The following is a 14,020-nucleotide window of genomic DNA, read 5'->3' as shown; positions in this document are numbered from 1 at the left end:
AAATTTGTAATTTTACAGAAAAGAATGGACAGTCGTTCCTTCACGTGTTGCAAATACTTTCAACTGACAACAATTTTTGGACAGCTGTCTTCTAGTTCAACAAGGAAGAATTATTCACATGGTAGGTCCAACCAAGACTTGAACTCAGATAGTAGGATTCAGAGTCCTGAGTGATAACCTTGACAGCACAGAACCCAGTAATCAATACTCTGTGATGGGTTCAGATTTACTCTCCTAGGTTCTCCGGAAAAACAGAAAATATTTTCTGGCCATAAACGGTATCAACTGGGCTACCCTACCATGTAACAACTTGTAAGTCCACATATTTCCAACACGATTGATGTGATTAGGGTGAAAAAAATCGGAAATATTTTTGGTTCATTGGGAGGTAGCAAGTTCTCAATCAACAAACCTACTAGTCACTCATAGTATGCATTTCCCGTAGGCTAGCCATTCATCTGTACCAAAGGCTGCTCATCAACTCCCACCCACTTGTTTCTTTCACACACGACAATTTTGAAGTTGACAGGAAAGGAGTATGTCACTGCAAAATCAAGGTAGGTCCTACCGAGATATGAACTCGGATCGCAGGATTCAGAGTCCTGAGTGCTAACCATTACACCATAGAACCCTGTACATAAATATTATTGAACTGTTCAGATTTTCCTGTCATTTGTTCACCCAAATAACAGAAAGTGATTAGATTATTGGTAGGCCATGTGAATAATTCAGCACAAAATCGAGGTAGGTCCTACCGAGATTTGAACTCGGATCGCAGGATTCAGAGTCCTGAGTGCTAACCATTACACCATAGAACCCTGTACATAAATAACTTTGAAGTGTTCAGATTTTCCTGTCATTTGTTCACACGATTAACAGCAAGAGATGAGATTATTGGTAGGCCATGTGAATAATTCAACACAAAAGCTGGGAAGGTTCTACCGAGATTTGAACTCGGATCACTGGATTCAAAGTCCAGAGTGCTAACCATTACACCATAGAACCATATTCTTAACCAAATTTGTAATTTTACAGAAAAGAATGGACAGTCGTTCCTTCACGTGTTGCAAATACTTTCAACTGACAACAATTTTTGGACAGCTGTCTTCTAGTTCAACAAGGAAGAATTATTCACATGGTAGGTCCAACCAAGACTTGAACTCAGATAGTAGGATTCAGAGTCCTGAGTGATAACCTTGACAGCACAGAACCCAGTAATCAATACTCTGTGATGGGTTCAGATTTACTCTCCTAGGTTCTCCGGAAAAACAGAGAAAATATTTTCTGGCCATAAACGGTATCAACTGGGCTACCCTACCATGTAACAACTTGTAAGTCCACATATTTCCAACACGATTGATGTGATTAGGGTGAAAAAAATCGGAAATATTTTCGGTTCATTGGGAGGTAGCAAGTTCTCAATTAACAAACCTACTAGTCACTCATAGAATGCATTTCCCGTAGGCTAGCCATTCATCTGTACCAAAGGCTGCTCATCAACTCCCACCCACTTGTTTCTTTCACACACGACAATTTTGAAGTTGACAGGAAAGGAGTATGTCACTGCAAAATCAAGGTAGGTCCTACCGAGATTTGAACTCGGATCGCAGGATTCAGAGTCCTGAGTGCTAACCATTACACCACAGAACCCTGTACATAAATATTATTAAACTGTTCAGATTTTCCTGTCATTTGTTCACCCAAATAACAGCAAGAGATTAGATTATTGGTAGGCCAAGTGAATAATTCAGCACAAAATCAAGGTAGGTCCAAACGAGATTTGAACTCGGATCGCAGGATTCAGAGTCCTGAGTGCTAACCATTACACCATAGAACCCTGTACATAAATCATTTTGAAGTGTTCAGATTTTCCTGTCATTTGTTCACACGATTAACAGCAAGAGATGAGATTATTGGTAGGCCATGTGAATAATTCAACACAAAAGCTAGGAAGGTTCTACCGAGATTTGAACTCGGATCACTGGATTCAAAGTCCAGAGTGCTAACCATTACACCATAGAACCATATTCTTAACCAAATTTGTAATTTTACAGAAAAGAATGGACAGTCGTTCCTTCACGTGTTGCAAATACTATCAACTGACAACAATTTTTGGACAGCTGTCTTCTAGTTCAACAAGGAAGAATTATTCACATGGTAGGTCCAACCAAGACTTGAACTCAGATAGTAGGATTCAGAGTCCTGAGTGATAACCTTGACAGCACAGAACCCAGTAATCAATACTCTGTGATGGGTTCAGATTTACTCTCCTAGGTTCTCCGGAAAAACAGAGAAAATATTTTCTGGCCATAAACGGTATCAACTGGGCTCCCCTACCATGTAACAACTTGTAAGTCCACATATTTCCAACACGATTGATGTGATTAGGGTGAAAAAAATCGGAAATATTTTTGGTTCATTGGGAGGTAGCAAGTTCTCAATTAACAAACCTACTAGTCACTCATAGTATGCATTTCCCGTAGGCTAGCCATTCATCTGTACCAAAGGCTGCTCATCAACTCCCACCCACTTGTTTCTTTCACACACGACAATTTTGAAGTTGACAGGAAAGGAGTATGTCACTGCAAAATCAAGATAGGTCCTACCGAGATTTGAACTCGGATCGCAGGATTCAGAGTCCTGAGTGCTAACCATTACACCACAGAACCCTGTACATAAATATTATTAAACTGTTCAGATTTTCCTGTCATTTGTTCACCCAAATAACAGCAAGAGATTAGATTATTGGTAGGCCAAGTGAATAATTCAGCACAAAATCAAGGTAGGTCCTAACGAGATTTGAACTCGGATCGCAGGATTCAGAGTCCTGAGTGCTAACCATTACACCATAGAACCCTGTAGATAAACATTTTGAAGTGTTCAGATTTTCCTGTCATTTGTTCACACGATTAACAGCAAGAGATGAGATTATTGGTAGGCCATGTGAATAATTCAACACAAAAGCTAGGAAGGTTCTACCGAGATTTGAACTCGGATCACTGGATTCAAAGTCCAGAGTGCTAACCATTACACCATAGAACCATATTCTTAACCAAATTTGTAATTTTACAGAAAAGAATGGACAGTCGTTCTTTCACGTGTTGCAAATACTTTCAACTGACAACAATTTTTGGACAGCTGTCTTCTAGTTCAACAAGGAAGAATTATTCACATGGTAGGTCCAACCAAGACTTGAACTCAGATAGTAGGATTCAGAGTCCTGAGTGATAACCTTGACAGCACAGAACCCAGTAATCAATACTCTGTGATGGGTTCAGATTTACTCTCCTAGGTTCTCCGGAAAAACAGAGAAAATATTTTCTGGCCATAAACGGTATCAACTGGGCTCCCCTACCATGTAACAACTTGTAAGTCCACATATTTCCAACACGATTGATGTGATTAGGGTGAAAAAAATCGGAAATATTTTTGGTTCATTGGGAGGTAGCAAGTTCTCAATTAACAAACCTACTAGTCACTCATAGTATGCATTTCCCGTAGGCTAGCCATTCATCTGTACCAAAGGCTGCTCATCAACTCCCACCCACTTGTTTCTTTCACACACGACAATTTTGAAGTTGACAGGAAAGGAGTATGTCACTGCAAAATCAAGATAGGTCCTACCGAGATTTGAACTCGGATCGCAGGATTCAGAGTCCTGAGTGCTAACCATTACACCACAGAACCCTGTACATAAATATTATTAAACTGTTCAGATTTTCCTGTCATTTGTTCACCCAAATAACAGCAAGAGATTAGATTATTGGTAGGCCAAGTGAATAATTCAGCACAAAATCAAGGTAGGTCCTAACGAGATTTGAACTCGGATCGCAGGATTCAGAGTCCTGAGTGCTAACCATTACACCATAGAACCCTGTAGATAAACATTTTGAAGTGTTCAGATTTTCCTGTCATTTGTTCACACGATTAACAGCAAGAGATGAGATTATTGGTAGGCCATGTGAATAATTCAACACAAAAGCTAGGAAGGTTCTACCGAGATTTGAACTCGGATCACTGGATTCAAAGTCCAGAGTGCTAACCATTACACCATAGAACCATATTTTTAACCAAATTTGTAATTTTACAGAAAAGAATGGACAGTCGTTCTTTCACGTGTTGCAAATACTTTCAACTGACAACAATTTTTGGACAGCTGTCTTCTAGTTCAACAAGGAAGAATTATTCACATGGTAGGTCCAACCAAGACTTGAACTCAGATAGTAGGATTCAGAGTCCTGAGTGATAACCTTGACAGCACAGAACCCAGTAATCAATACTCTGTGATGGGTTCAGATTTACTCTCCTAGGTTCTCCGGAAAAACAGAGAAAATATTTTCTGGCCATAAACGGTATCAACTGGGCTCCCCTACCATGTAACAACTTGTAAGTCCACATATTTCCAACACGATTGATGTGATTAGGGTGAAAAAAATCGGAAATATTTTTGGTTCATTGGGAGGTAGCAAGTTCTCAATTAACAAACCTACTAGTCACTCATAGTATGCATTTCCCGTAGGCTAGCCATTCATCTGTACCAAAGGCTGCTCATCAACTCCCACCCACTTGTTTCTTTCACACACGACAATTTTGAAGTTGACAGGAAAGGAGTATGTCACTGCAAAATCAAGGTAGGTCCTACCGAGATATGAACTCGGATCGCAGGATTCAGAGTCCAGAGTGCTAAACATTACACAATAGAACCCTGTACATAAATATTATTAAACTGTTCAGATTTTCCTGTCATTTGTTCACCCAAATAACAGCAAGAGATTAGATTATTGGTAGGCCAAGTGAATAATTCAGCACAAAATCAAGGTAGGTCCTACCGAGATTTGAACTCGGATCGCAGGATTCAGAGTCCTGAGTGCTAACCATTACACCATAGAACCCTGTACATAAATAATTTTGAAGTGTTCAGATTTTCCTGTCATTTGTTCACACGATTAACAGCAAGAGATGAGATTATTGGTAGGCCATGTGAATAATTCAACACAAAAGCTAGGAAGGTTCTACCGAGATTTGAACTCGGATCACTGGATTCAAAGTCCAGAGTGCTAACCATTACACCATAGAACCATATTCTTAACCAAATTTGTAATTTTACAGAAAAGAATGGACAGTCGTTCCTTCACGTGTTGCAAATACTTTCAACTTACAACAATTTTTGGACAGCTGTCTTCTAGTTCAACAAAGAAGAATTATTCACATGGTAGGTCCAACCAAGACTTGAACTCAGATAGTAGGATTCAGAGTCCTGAGTGCTAACCATTACACCATAGAACCCTGTACATAAATATTATTGAACTGTTCAGATTTTCCTGTCATTTGTTCACCCAAATAACAGCAAGAGATTAGATTATTGGTAGGCCATGTGAATAATTCAGCACAAAATCGAGGTAGGTCCTACCGAGATTTGAACTCGGATCGCAGGATTCAGAGTCCTGAGTGCTAACCATTACACTATAGAACCCTGTATATAAATAACTTTGAAGTGTTCAGATTTTCCTGTCATTTGTTCACACGATTAACAGCAAGAGATGAGATTATTGGTAGGCCATGTGAATAATTCAACACAAAAGCTAGGAAGGTTCTACCGAGATTTGAACTCGGATCACTGGATTCAAAGTCCAGAGTGCTAACCATTACACCATAGAACCATATTCTTAACCAAATTTGTAATTTTACAGAAAAGAATGGACAGTCGTTCCTTCACGTGTTGCAAATACTTTCAACTGACAACAATTTTCGGACAGCTGTCTTCTAGTTCAACAAGGAAGAATTATTCACATGGTAGGTCCAACCAAGACTTGAACTCAGATAGTAGGATTCAGAGTCCTGAGTGCTAACCATTACACCATAGAACCCTGTACATAAATATTATTAAACTGTTCAGATTTTCCTGTCATTTGTTCACCCAAATAACAGCAAGAGATTAGATTATTGGTAGGCCAAGTGAATAATTCAGCACAAAATCAAGGTAGGTCCTACCGAGATTTGAACTCGGATCGCAGGATTCAGAGTCCTGAGTGCTAACCATAACACCATAGAACACTGTACATAAATAATTTTGAAGTGTTCAGATTTTCCTGTCATTTGTTCACACGATTAACAGCAAGAGATGAGATTATTGGTAGGCCATGTGAATAATTCAACACAAAAGCTAGGAAGGTTCTACCGAGATTTGAACTCGGATCACTGGATTCAAAGTCCAGATTCCTAACCATTACACCATAGAACCATATTCTTAACCAAATTTGTAATTTTACAGAAAAGAATGGACAGTCGTTCCTTCACGTGTTGCAAATACTTTCAACTGACAACAATTTTTGGACAGCTGTCTTCTAGTTCAACAAGGAAGAATTATTCACATGGTAGGTCCAACCAAGACTTGAACTCAGATAGTAGGATTCAGAGTCCTGAGTGCTAACCATTACACCATAGAACCCTGTACATAAATATTATTGAACTGTTCAGATTTTCCTGTCATTTGTTCACCCAAATAACAGCAAGAGATTAGATTATTGGTAGGCCATGTGAATAATTCAGCACAAAATCGAGGTAGGTCCTACCGAGATTTGAACTCGGATCGCAGGATTCAGAGTCCTGAGTGCTAACCATTACACCATAGAACCCTGTATATAAATAACTTTGAAGTGTTCAGATTTTCCTGTCATTTGTTCACACGATTAACAGCAAGAGATGAGATTATTGGTAGGCCATGTGAATAATTCAACACAAAAGCTAGGAAGGTTCTACCGAGATTTGAACTCGGATCACTGGATTCAAAGTCCAGAGTGCTAACCATTACACCATAGAACCATATTCTTAACCAAATTTGTAATTTTACAGAAAAGAATGGACAGTCGTTCCTTCACGTGTTGCAAATACTTTCAACTGACAACAATTTTTGGACAGCTGTCTTCTAGTTCAACAAGGAAGAATTATTCACATGGTAGGTCCAACCAAGACTTGAACTCAGATAGTAGGATTCAGAGTCCTGAGTGATAACCTTGACAGCACAGAACCCAGTAATCAATACTCTGTGATGGGTTCAGATTTACTCTCCTAGGTTCTCCGGAAAAACAGAGAAAATATTTTCTGGCCATAAACGGTATCAACTGGGCTACCCTACCATGTAACAACTTGTAAGTCCACATATTTCCAACACGATTGATGTGATTAGGGTGAAAAAAATCGGAAATATTTTCGGTTCATTGGGAGGTAGCAAGTTCTCAATTAACAAACCTACTAGTCACTCATAGTATGCATTTCCCGTAGGCTAGCCATTCATCTGTACCAAAGGCTGCTCATCAACTCCCACCCACTTGTTTCTTTCACACACGACAATTTTGAAGTTGACAGGAAAGGAGTATGTCACTGCAAAATCAAGGTAGGTCCTACCGAGATTTGAACTCGGATCGCAGGATTCAGAGTCCTGAGTGCTAACCATTACACCATAGAACCCTGTACATAAATATTATTAAACTGTTCAGATTTTCCTGTCATTTGTTCACCCAAATAACAGCAAGAGATTAGATTATTGGTAGGCCAAGTGAATAATTCAGCACAATATCAAGGTAGGTCCTACCGAGATTTGAACTCGGATCGCAGGATTCAGAGTCCTGAGTGCTAACCATTACACCATAGAACCCTGTACATAAATAATTTTGAAGTGTTCAGATTTTCCTGTCATTTGTTCACACGATTAACAGCAAGAGATGAGATTATTGGTAGGCCATGTGAATAATTCAACACAAAAGCTAGGAAGGTTCTACCGAGATTTGAACTCGGATCACTGGATTCAAAGTCCAGAGTGCTAACCATTACACCATAGAACCATATTCTTAACCAAATTTGTAATTTTACAGAAAAGAATGGACAGTCGTTCCTTCACGTGTTGCAAATACTTTCAACTGACAACAATTTTTGGACAGCTGTCTTCTAGTTCAACAAGGAAGAATTATTCACATGGTAGGTCCAACCAAGACTTGAACTCAGATAGTAGGATTCAGAGTCCTGAGTGATAACCTTGACAGCACAGAACCCAGTAATCAATACTCTGTGATGGGTTCAGATTTACTCTCCTAGGTTCTCCGGAAAAACAGAAAATATTTTCTGGCCATAAACGGTATCAACTGGGCTACCCTACCATGTAACAACTTGTAAGTCCACATATTTCCAACACGATTGATGTGATTAGGGTGAAAAAAATCGGAAATATTTTTGGTTCATTGGGAGGTAGCAAGTTCTCAATCAACAAACCTACTAGTCACTCATAGTATGCATTTCCCGTAGGCTAGCCATTCATCTGTACCAAAGGCTGCTCATCAACTCCCACCCACTTGTTTCTTTCACACACGACAATTTTGAAGTTGACAGGAAAGGAGTATGTCACTGCAAAATCAAGGTAGGTCCTACCGAGATATGAACTCGGATCGCAGGATTCAGAGTCCTGAGTGCTAACCATTACACCATAGAACCCTGTACATAAATATTATTGAACTGTTCAGATTTTCCTGTCATTTGTTCACCCAAATAACAGAAAGTGATTAGATTATTGGTAGGCCATGTGAATAATTCAGCACAAAATCGAGGTAGGTCCTACCGAGATTTGAACTCGGATCGCAGGATTCAGAGTCCTGAGTGCTAACCATTACACCATAGAACCCTGTACATAAATAACTTTGAAGTGTTCAGATTTTCCTGTCATTTGTTCACACGATTAACAGCAAGAGATGAGATTATTGGTAGGCCATGTGAATAATTCAACACAAAAGCTGGGAAGGTTCTAGCGAGATTTGAACTCGGATCACTGGATTCAAAGTCCAGAGTGCTAACCATTACACCATAGAACCATATTCTTAACCAAATTTGTAATTTTACAGAAAAGAATGGACAGTCGTTCCTTCACGTGTTGCAAATACTTTCAACTGACAACAATTTTTGGACAGCTGTCTTCTAGTTCAACAAGGAAGAATTATTCACATGGTAGGTCCAACCAAGACTTGAACTCAGATAGTAGGATTCAGAGTCCTGAGTGATAACCTTGACAGCACAGAACCCAGTAATCAATACTCTGTGATGGGTTCAGATTTACTCTCCTAGGTTCTCCGGAAAAACAGAGAAAATATTTTCTGGCCATAAACGGTATCAACTGGGCTACCCTACCATGTAACAACTTGTAAGTCCACATATTTCCAACACGATTGATGTGATTAGGGTGAAAAAAATCGGAAATATTTTCGGTTCATTGGGAGGTAGCAAGTTCTCAATTAACAAACCTACTAGTCACTCATAGAATGCATTTCCCGTAGGCTAGCCATTCATCTGTACCAAAGGCTGCTCATCAACTCCCACCCACTTGTTTCTTTCACACACGACAATTTTGAAGTTGACAGGAAAGGAGTATGTCACTGCAAAATCAAGGTAGGTCCTACCGAGATTTGAACTCGGATCGCAGGATTCAGAGTCCTGAGTGCTAACCATTACACCACAGAACCCTGTACATAAATATTATTAAACTGTTCAGATTTTCCTGTCATTTGTTCACCCAAATAACAGCAAGAGATTAGATTATTGGTAGGCCAAGTGAATAATTCAGCACAAAATCAAGGTAGGTCCTAACGAGATTTGAACTCGGATCGCAGGATTCAGAGTCCTGAGTGCTAACCATTACACCATAGAACCCTGTACATAAATCATTTTGAAGTGTTCAGATTTTCCTGTCATTTGTTCACACGATTAACAGCAAGAGATGAGATTATTGGTAGGCCATGTGAATAATTCAACACAAAAGCTAGGAAGGTTCTACCGAGATTTGAACTCGGATCACTGGATTCAAAGTCCAGAGTGCTAACCATTACACCATAGAACCATATTCTTAACCAAATTTGTAATTTTACAGAAAAGAATGGACAGTCGTTCCTTCACGTGTTGCAAATACTTTCAACTGACAACAATTTTTGGACAGCTGTCTTCTAGTTCAACAAGGAAGAATTATTCACATGGTAGGTCCAACCAAGACTTGAACTCAGATAGTAGGATTCAGAGTCCTGAGTGATAACCTTGACAGCACAGAACCCAGTAATCAATACTCTGTGATGGGTTCAGATTTACTCTCCTAGGTTCTCCGGAAAAACAGAGAAAATATTTTCTGGCCATAAACGGTATCAACTGGGCTACCCTACCATGTAACAACTTGTAAGTCCACATATTTCCAACACGATTGATGTGATTAGGGTGAAAAAAATCGGAAATATTTTCGGTTCATTGGGAGGTAGCAAGTTCTCAATTAACAAACCTACTAGTCACTCATAGTATGCATTTCCCGTAGGCTAGCCATTCATCTGTACCAAAGGCTGCTCATCAACTCCCACCCACTTGTTTCTTTCACACACGACAATTTTGAAGTTGACAGGAAAGGAGTATGTCACTGCAAAATCAAGGTAGGTCCTACCGAGATTTGAACTCGGATCGCAGGATTCAGAGTCCTGAGTGCTAACCATTACACCATAGAACCCTGTACATAAATATTATTAAACTGTTCAGATTTTCCTGTCATTTGTTCACCCAAATAACAGCAAGAGATTAGATTATTGGTAGGCCAAGTGAATAATTCAGCACAAAATCAAGGTAGGTCCTACCGAGATTTGAACTCGGATCGCAGGATTCAGAGTCCTGAGTGCTAACCATTACACCATAGAACCCTGTACATAAATAATTTTGAAGTGTTCAGATTTTCCTGTCATTTGTTCACACGATTAACAGCAAGAGATGAGATTATTGGTAGGCCATGTGAATAATTCAACACAAAAGCTAGGAAGGTTCTAGCGAGATTTGAACTCGGATCACTGGATTCAAAGTCCAGAGTGCTAACCATTACACCATAGAACCATATTCTTAACCAAATTTGTAATTTTACAGAAAAGAATGGACAGTCGTTCCTTCACGTGTTGCAAATACTTTCAACTTACAACAATTTTTGGACAGCTGTCTTCTAGTTCAACAAGGAAGAATTATTCACATGGTAGGTCCAACCAAGACTTGAACTCAGATAGTAGGATTCAGAGTCCTGAGTGCTAACCATTACACCATAGAACCCTGTACATAAATATTATTGAACTGTTCAGATTTTCCTGTCATTTGTTCACCCAAATAACAGCAAGAGATTAGATTATTGGTAGGCCATGTGAATAATTCAGCACAAAATCGAGGTAGGTCCTACCGAGATTTGAACTCGGATCGCAGGATTCAGAGTCCTGAGTGCTAACCATTACACTATAGAACCCTGTATATAAATAACTTTGAAGTGTTCAGATTTTCCTGTCATTTGTTCACACGATTAACAGCAAGAGATGAGATTATTGGTAGGCCATGTGAATAATTCAACACAAAAGCTAGGAAGGTTCTACCGAGATTTGAACTCGGATCACTGGATTCAAAGTCCAGAGTGCTAACCATTACACCATAGAACCATATTCTTAACCAAATTTGTAATTTTACAGAAAAGAATGGACAGTAGTTCCTTCACGTGTTGCAAATACTTTCAACTGACAACAATTTTTGGACAGCTGTCTTCTAGTTCAACAAGGAAGAATTATTCACATGGTAGGTCCAACCAAGACTTGAACTCAGATAGTAGGATTCAGAGTCCTGAGTGATAACCTTGACAGCACAGAACCCAGTAATCAATACTCTGTGATGGGTTCAGATTTACTCTCCTAGGTTCTCCGGAAAAACAGAGAAAATATTTTCTGGCCATAAACGGTATCAACTGGGCTACCCTACCATGTAACAACTTGTAAGTCCACATATTTCCAACACGATTGATGTGATTAGGGTGAAAAAAATCGGAAATATTTTCGGTTCATTGGGAGGTAGCAAGTTCTCAATTAACAAACCTACTAGTCACTCATAGTATGCATTTCCCGTAGGCTAGCCATTCATCTGTACCAAAGGCTGCTCATCAACTCCCACCCACTTGTTTCTTTCACACACGACAATTTTGAAGTTGACAGGAAAGGAGTATGTCACTGCAAAATCAAGGTAGGTCCTACCGAGATTTGAAATCGGATCGCAGGATTCAGAGTCCTGAGTGCTAACCATTACACCATAGAACCCTGTACATAAATTTTATTAAACTGTTCAGATTTTCCTGTCATTTGTTCACCCAAATAACAGCAAGAGATTAGATTATTGGTAGGCCATGTGAATAATTCAGCACAAAATCGAGGTAGGTCCTACCGAGATTTGAACTCGGATCGCAGGATTCAGAGTCCTGAGTGCTAACCATTACACTATAGAACCCTGTATATAAATAACTTTGAAGTGTTCAGATTTTCCTGTCATTTGTTCACACGATTAACAGCAAGAGATGAGATTATTGGTAGGCCATGTGAATAATTCAACACAAAAGCTAGGAAGGTTCTACCGAGATTTGAACTCGGATCACTGGATTCAAAGTCCAGAGTGCTAACCATTACACCATAGAACCATATTCTTAACCAAATTTGTAATTTTACAGAAAAGAATGGACAGTAGTTCCTTCACGTGTTGCAAATACTTTCAACTGACAACAATTTTTGGACAGCTGTCTTCTAGTTCAACAAGGAAGAATTATTCACATGGTAGGTCCAACCAAGACTTGAACTCAGATAGTAGGATTCAGAGTCCTGAGTGATAACCTTGACAGCACAGAACCCAGTAATCAATACTCTGTGATGGGTTCAGATTTACTCTCCTAGGTTCTCCGGAAAAACAGAGAAAATATTTTCTGGCCATAAACGGTATCAACTGGGCTACCCTACCATGTAACAACTTGTAAGTCCACATATTTCCAACACGATTGATGTGATTAGGGTGAAAAAAATCGGAAATATTTTCGGTTCATTGGGAGGTAGCAAGTTCTCAATTAACAAACCTACTAGTCACTCATAGTATGCATTTCCCGTAGGCTAGCCATTCATCTGTACCAAAGGCTGCTCATCAACTCCCACCCACTTGTTTCTTTCACACACGACAATTTTGAAGTTGACAGGAAAGGAGTATGTCACTGCAAAATCAAGGTAGGTCCTACCGAGATTTGAAATCGGATCGCAGGATTCAGAGTCCTGAGTGCTAACCATTACACCATAGAACCCTGTACATAAATTTTATTAAACTGTTCAGATTTTCCTGTCATTTGTTCACCCAAATAACAGCAAGAGATTAGATTATTGGTAGGCCAAGTGAATAATTCAGCACAAAATCAAGGTCGGTCCTACCGAGATTTGAACTCGGATCGCAGGATTCAGAGTCCTGAGTGCAAACCATTACACCATAGAACCCTGTACATTAATAATTTTGAAGTGTTCAGATTTTCCTGTCATTTGTTCACACGATTAACAGCAAGAGATGAGATTATTGGTAGGCCATGTGAATAATTCAACACAAAAGCTAGGAAGGTTCTACCGAGATTTGAACTCGGATCACTGGATTCAAAGTCCAGAGTGCTAACCATTACACCATAGAACCATATTCTTAACCAAATTTGTAATTTTACAGAAAAGAATGGACAGTCGTTCCTTCACGTGTTGCAAATACTTTCAACTGACAACAATTTTTGGACAGCTGTCTTCTAGTTCAACAAGGAAGAATTATTCACATGGTAGGTCCAACCAAGACTTGAACTCAGATAGTAGGATTCAGAGTCCTGAGTGATAACCTTGACAGCACAGAACCCAGTAATCAATACTCTGTGATGGGTTCAGATTTACTCTCCTAGGTTCTCCGGAAAAACAGAGAAAATATTTTCTGGCCATAAACGGTATCAACTGGGCTACCCTACCATGTAACAACTTGTAAGTCCACATATTTCCAACACGATTGATGTGATTAGGGTGAAAAAAATCGGAAATATTTTCGGTTCATTGGGAGGTAGCAAGTTCTCAATTAACAAACCTACTAGTCACTCATAGTATGCATTTCCCGTAGGCTAGCCATTCATCTGTACCAAAGGCTGCTCATCAACTCCCACCCA

General features: G+C 39.4%; 35 non-coding genes across 35 annotated transcripts; all 35 read right to left on the bottom strand.

The window, feature by feature from the left end:
* Positions 1-559: 559 nt before the first annotated feature.
* Positions 560-631, bottom strand: trnaq-cug (transfer RNA glutamine (anticodon CUG)). Its single transcript has one exon. It is a non-coding gene; the product is annotated as a tRNA-Gln (tRNA).
* Positions 632-746: 115 nt separating this feature from the next.
* Positions 747-818, bottom strand: trnaq-cug (transfer RNA glutamine (anticodon CUG)). Its single transcript has one exon. It is a non-coding gene; the product is annotated as a tRNA-Gln (tRNA).
* Positions 819-933: 115 nt separating this feature from the next.
* Positions 934-1,005, bottom strand: trnaq-uug (transfer RNA glutamine (anticodon UUG)). The gene has a single exon. It is a non-coding gene; the product is annotated as a tRNA-Gln (tRNA).
* Positions 1,006-1,578: 573 nt separating this feature from the next.
* Positions 1,579-1,650, bottom strand: trnaq-cug (transfer RNA glutamine (anticodon CUG)). Its single transcript has one exon. It is a non-coding gene; the product is annotated as a tRNA-Gln (tRNA).
* Positions 1,651-1,952: 302 nt separating this feature from the next.
* trnaq-uug (transfer RNA glutamine (anticodon UUG)) lies at positions 1,953-2,024 on the bottom strand. Its single transcript has one exon. It is a non-coding gene; the product is annotated as a tRNA-Gln (tRNA).
* Positions 2,025-2,597: 573 nt separating this feature from the next.
* trnaq-cug (transfer RNA glutamine (anticodon CUG)) lies at positions 2,598-2,669 on the bottom strand. Its single transcript has one exon. It is a non-coding gene; the product is annotated as a tRNA-Gln (tRNA).
* Positions 2,670-2,784: 115 nt separating this feature from the next.
* Positions 2,785-2,856, bottom strand: trnaq-cug (transfer RNA glutamine (anticodon CUG)). The gene has a single exon. It is a non-coding gene; the product is annotated as a tRNA-Gln (tRNA).
* Positions 2,857-2,970: 114 nt separating this feature from the next.
* trnaq-uug (transfer RNA glutamine (anticodon UUG)) lies at positions 2,971-3,042 on the bottom strand. Its single transcript has one exon. It is a non-coding gene; the product is annotated as a tRNA-Gln (tRNA).
* A 573-nt stretch (positions 3,043-3,615) lies between these two features.
* Positions 3,616-3,687, bottom strand: trnaq-cug (transfer RNA glutamine (anticodon CUG)). The gene has a single exon. It is a non-coding gene; the product is annotated as a tRNA-Gln (tRNA).
* A 115-nt stretch (positions 3,688-3,802) lies between these two features.
* Positions 3,803-3,874, bottom strand: trnaq-cug (transfer RNA glutamine (anticodon CUG)). Its single transcript has one exon. It is a non-coding gene; the product is annotated as a tRNA-Gln (tRNA).
* A 114-nt stretch (positions 3,875-3,988) lies between these two features.
* trnaq-uug (transfer RNA glutamine (anticodon UUG)) lies at positions 3,989-4,060 on the bottom strand. The gene has a single exon. It is a non-coding gene; the product is annotated as a tRNA-Gln (tRNA).
* A 760-nt stretch (positions 4,061-4,820) lies between these two features.
* trnaq-cug (transfer RNA glutamine (anticodon CUG)) lies at positions 4,821-4,892 on the bottom strand. The gene has a single exon. It is a non-coding gene; the product is annotated as a tRNA-Gln (tRNA).
* Positions 4,893-5,007: 115 nt separating this feature from the next.
* On the bottom strand, positions 5,008-5,079 carry trnaq-uug (transfer RNA glutamine (anticodon UUG)). The gene has a single exon. It is a non-coding gene; the product is annotated as a tRNA-Gln (tRNA).
* Positions 5,080-5,401: 322 nt separating this feature from the next.
* trnaq-cug (transfer RNA glutamine (anticodon CUG)) lies at positions 5,402-5,473 on the bottom strand. Its single transcript has one exon. It is a non-coding gene; the product is annotated as a tRNA-Gln (tRNA).
* Positions 5,474-5,588: 115 nt separating this feature from the next.
* trnaq-uug (transfer RNA glutamine (anticodon UUG)) lies at positions 5,589-5,660 on the bottom strand. The gene has a single exon. It is a non-coding gene; the product is annotated as a tRNA-Gln (tRNA).
* A 903-nt stretch (positions 5,661-6,563) lies between these two features.
* trnaq-cug (transfer RNA glutamine (anticodon CUG)) lies at positions 6,564-6,635 on the bottom strand. The gene has a single exon. It is a non-coding gene; the product is annotated as a tRNA-Gln (tRNA).
* Positions 6,636-6,750: 115 nt separating this feature from the next.
* On the bottom strand, positions 6,751-6,822 carry trnaq-uug (transfer RNA glutamine (anticodon UUG)). Its single transcript has one exon. It is a non-coding gene; the product is annotated as a tRNA-Gln (tRNA).
* Positions 6,823-7,395: 573 nt separating this feature from the next.
* Positions 7,396-7,467, bottom strand: trnaq-cug (transfer RNA glutamine (anticodon CUG)). Its single transcript has one exon. It is a non-coding gene; the product is annotated as a tRNA-Gln (tRNA).
* A 115-nt stretch (positions 7,468-7,582) lies between these two features.
* On the bottom strand, positions 7,583-7,654 carry trnaq-cug (transfer RNA glutamine (anticodon CUG)). Its single transcript has one exon. It is a non-coding gene; the product is annotated as a tRNA-Gln (tRNA).
* Positions 7,655-7,769: 115 nt separating this feature from the next.
* On the bottom strand, positions 7,770-7,841 carry trnaq-uug (transfer RNA glutamine (anticodon UUG)). The gene has a single exon. It is a non-coding gene; the product is annotated as a tRNA-Gln (tRNA).
* Positions 7,842-8,412: 571 nt separating this feature from the next.
* On the bottom strand, positions 8,413-8,484 carry trnaq-cug (transfer RNA glutamine (anticodon CUG)). Its single transcript has one exon. It is a non-coding gene; the product is annotated as a tRNA-Gln (tRNA).
* A 115-nt stretch (positions 8,485-8,599) lies between these two features.
* trnaq-cug (transfer RNA glutamine (anticodon CUG)) lies at positions 8,600-8,671 on the bottom strand. The gene has a single exon. It is a non-coding gene; the product is annotated as a tRNA-Gln (tRNA).
* Positions 8,672-8,786: 115 nt separating this feature from the next.
* On the bottom strand, positions 8,787-8,858 carry trnaq-uug (transfer RNA glutamine (anticodon UUG)). The gene has a single exon. It is a non-coding gene; the product is annotated as a tRNA-Gln (tRNA).
* Positions 8,859-9,431: 573 nt separating this feature from the next.
* On the bottom strand, positions 9,432-9,503 carry trnaq-cug (transfer RNA glutamine (anticodon CUG)). The gene has a single exon. It is a non-coding gene; the product is annotated as a tRNA-Gln (tRNA).
* A 115-nt stretch (positions 9,504-9,618) lies between these two features.
* Positions 9,619-9,690, bottom strand: trnaq-cug (transfer RNA glutamine (anticodon CUG)). Its single transcript has one exon. It is a non-coding gene; the product is annotated as a tRNA-Gln (tRNA).
* Positions 9,691-9,805: 115 nt separating this feature from the next.
* trnaq-uug (transfer RNA glutamine (anticodon UUG)) lies at positions 9,806-9,877 on the bottom strand. The gene has a single exon. It is a non-coding gene; the product is annotated as a tRNA-Gln (tRNA).
* Positions 9,878-10,450: 573 nt separating this feature from the next.
* trnaq-cug (transfer RNA glutamine (anticodon CUG)) lies at positions 10,451-10,522 on the bottom strand. Its single transcript has one exon. It is a non-coding gene; the product is annotated as a tRNA-Gln (tRNA).
* A 115-nt stretch (positions 10,523-10,637) lies between these two features.
* trnaq-cug (transfer RNA glutamine (anticodon CUG)) lies at positions 10,638-10,709 on the bottom strand. Its single transcript has one exon. It is a non-coding gene; the product is annotated as a tRNA-Gln (tRNA).
* Positions 10,710-10,824: 115 nt separating this feature from the next.
* Positions 10,825-10,896, bottom strand: trnaq-uug (transfer RNA glutamine (anticodon UUG)). Its single transcript has one exon. It is a non-coding gene; the product is annotated as a tRNA-Gln (tRNA).
* Positions 10,897-11,218: 322 nt separating this feature from the next.
* On the bottom strand, positions 11,219-11,290 carry trnaq-cug (transfer RNA glutamine (anticodon CUG)). Its single transcript has one exon. It is a non-coding gene; the product is annotated as a tRNA-Gln (tRNA).
* A 115-nt stretch (positions 11,291-11,405) lies between these two features.
* Positions 11,406-11,477, bottom strand: trnaq-uug (transfer RNA glutamine (anticodon UUG)). The gene has a single exon. It is a non-coding gene; the product is annotated as a tRNA-Gln (tRNA).
* Positions 11,478-12,237: 760 nt separating this feature from the next.
* Positions 12,238-12,309, bottom strand: trnaq-cug (transfer RNA glutamine (anticodon CUG)). Its single transcript has one exon. It is a non-coding gene; the product is annotated as a tRNA-Gln (tRNA).
* Positions 12,310-12,424: 115 nt separating this feature from the next.
* On the bottom strand, positions 12,425-12,496 carry trnaq-uug (transfer RNA glutamine (anticodon UUG)). The gene has a single exon. It is a non-coding gene; the product is annotated as a tRNA-Gln (tRNA).
* Positions 12,497-13,256: 760 nt separating this feature from the next.
* On the bottom strand, positions 13,257-13,328 carry trnaq-cug (transfer RNA glutamine (anticodon CUG)). Its single transcript has one exon. It is a non-coding gene; the product is annotated as a tRNA-Gln (tRNA).
* A 115-nt stretch (positions 13,329-13,443) lies between these two features.
* trnaq-uug (transfer RNA glutamine (anticodon UUG)) lies at positions 13,444-13,515 on the bottom strand. Its single transcript has one exon. It is a non-coding gene; the product is annotated as a tRNA-Gln (tRNA).
* Positions 13,516-14,020: the final 505 nt, after the last annotated feature.

Source organism: Salvelinus fontinalis, unplaced genomic scaffold, assembly GCF_029448725.1.
Source record: "Salvelinus fontinalis isolate EN_2023a unplaced genomic scaffold, ASM2944872v1 scaffold_0202, whole genome shotgun sequence".
NCBI lineage: Eukaryota > Metazoa > Chordata > Actinopteri > Salmoniformes > Salmonidae > Salvelinus > Salvelinus fontinalis.
The sequence above is the reverse complement of the archived record's forward strand: the minus strand, read 5'-3'. Positions and strand labels throughout refer to the sequence as shown.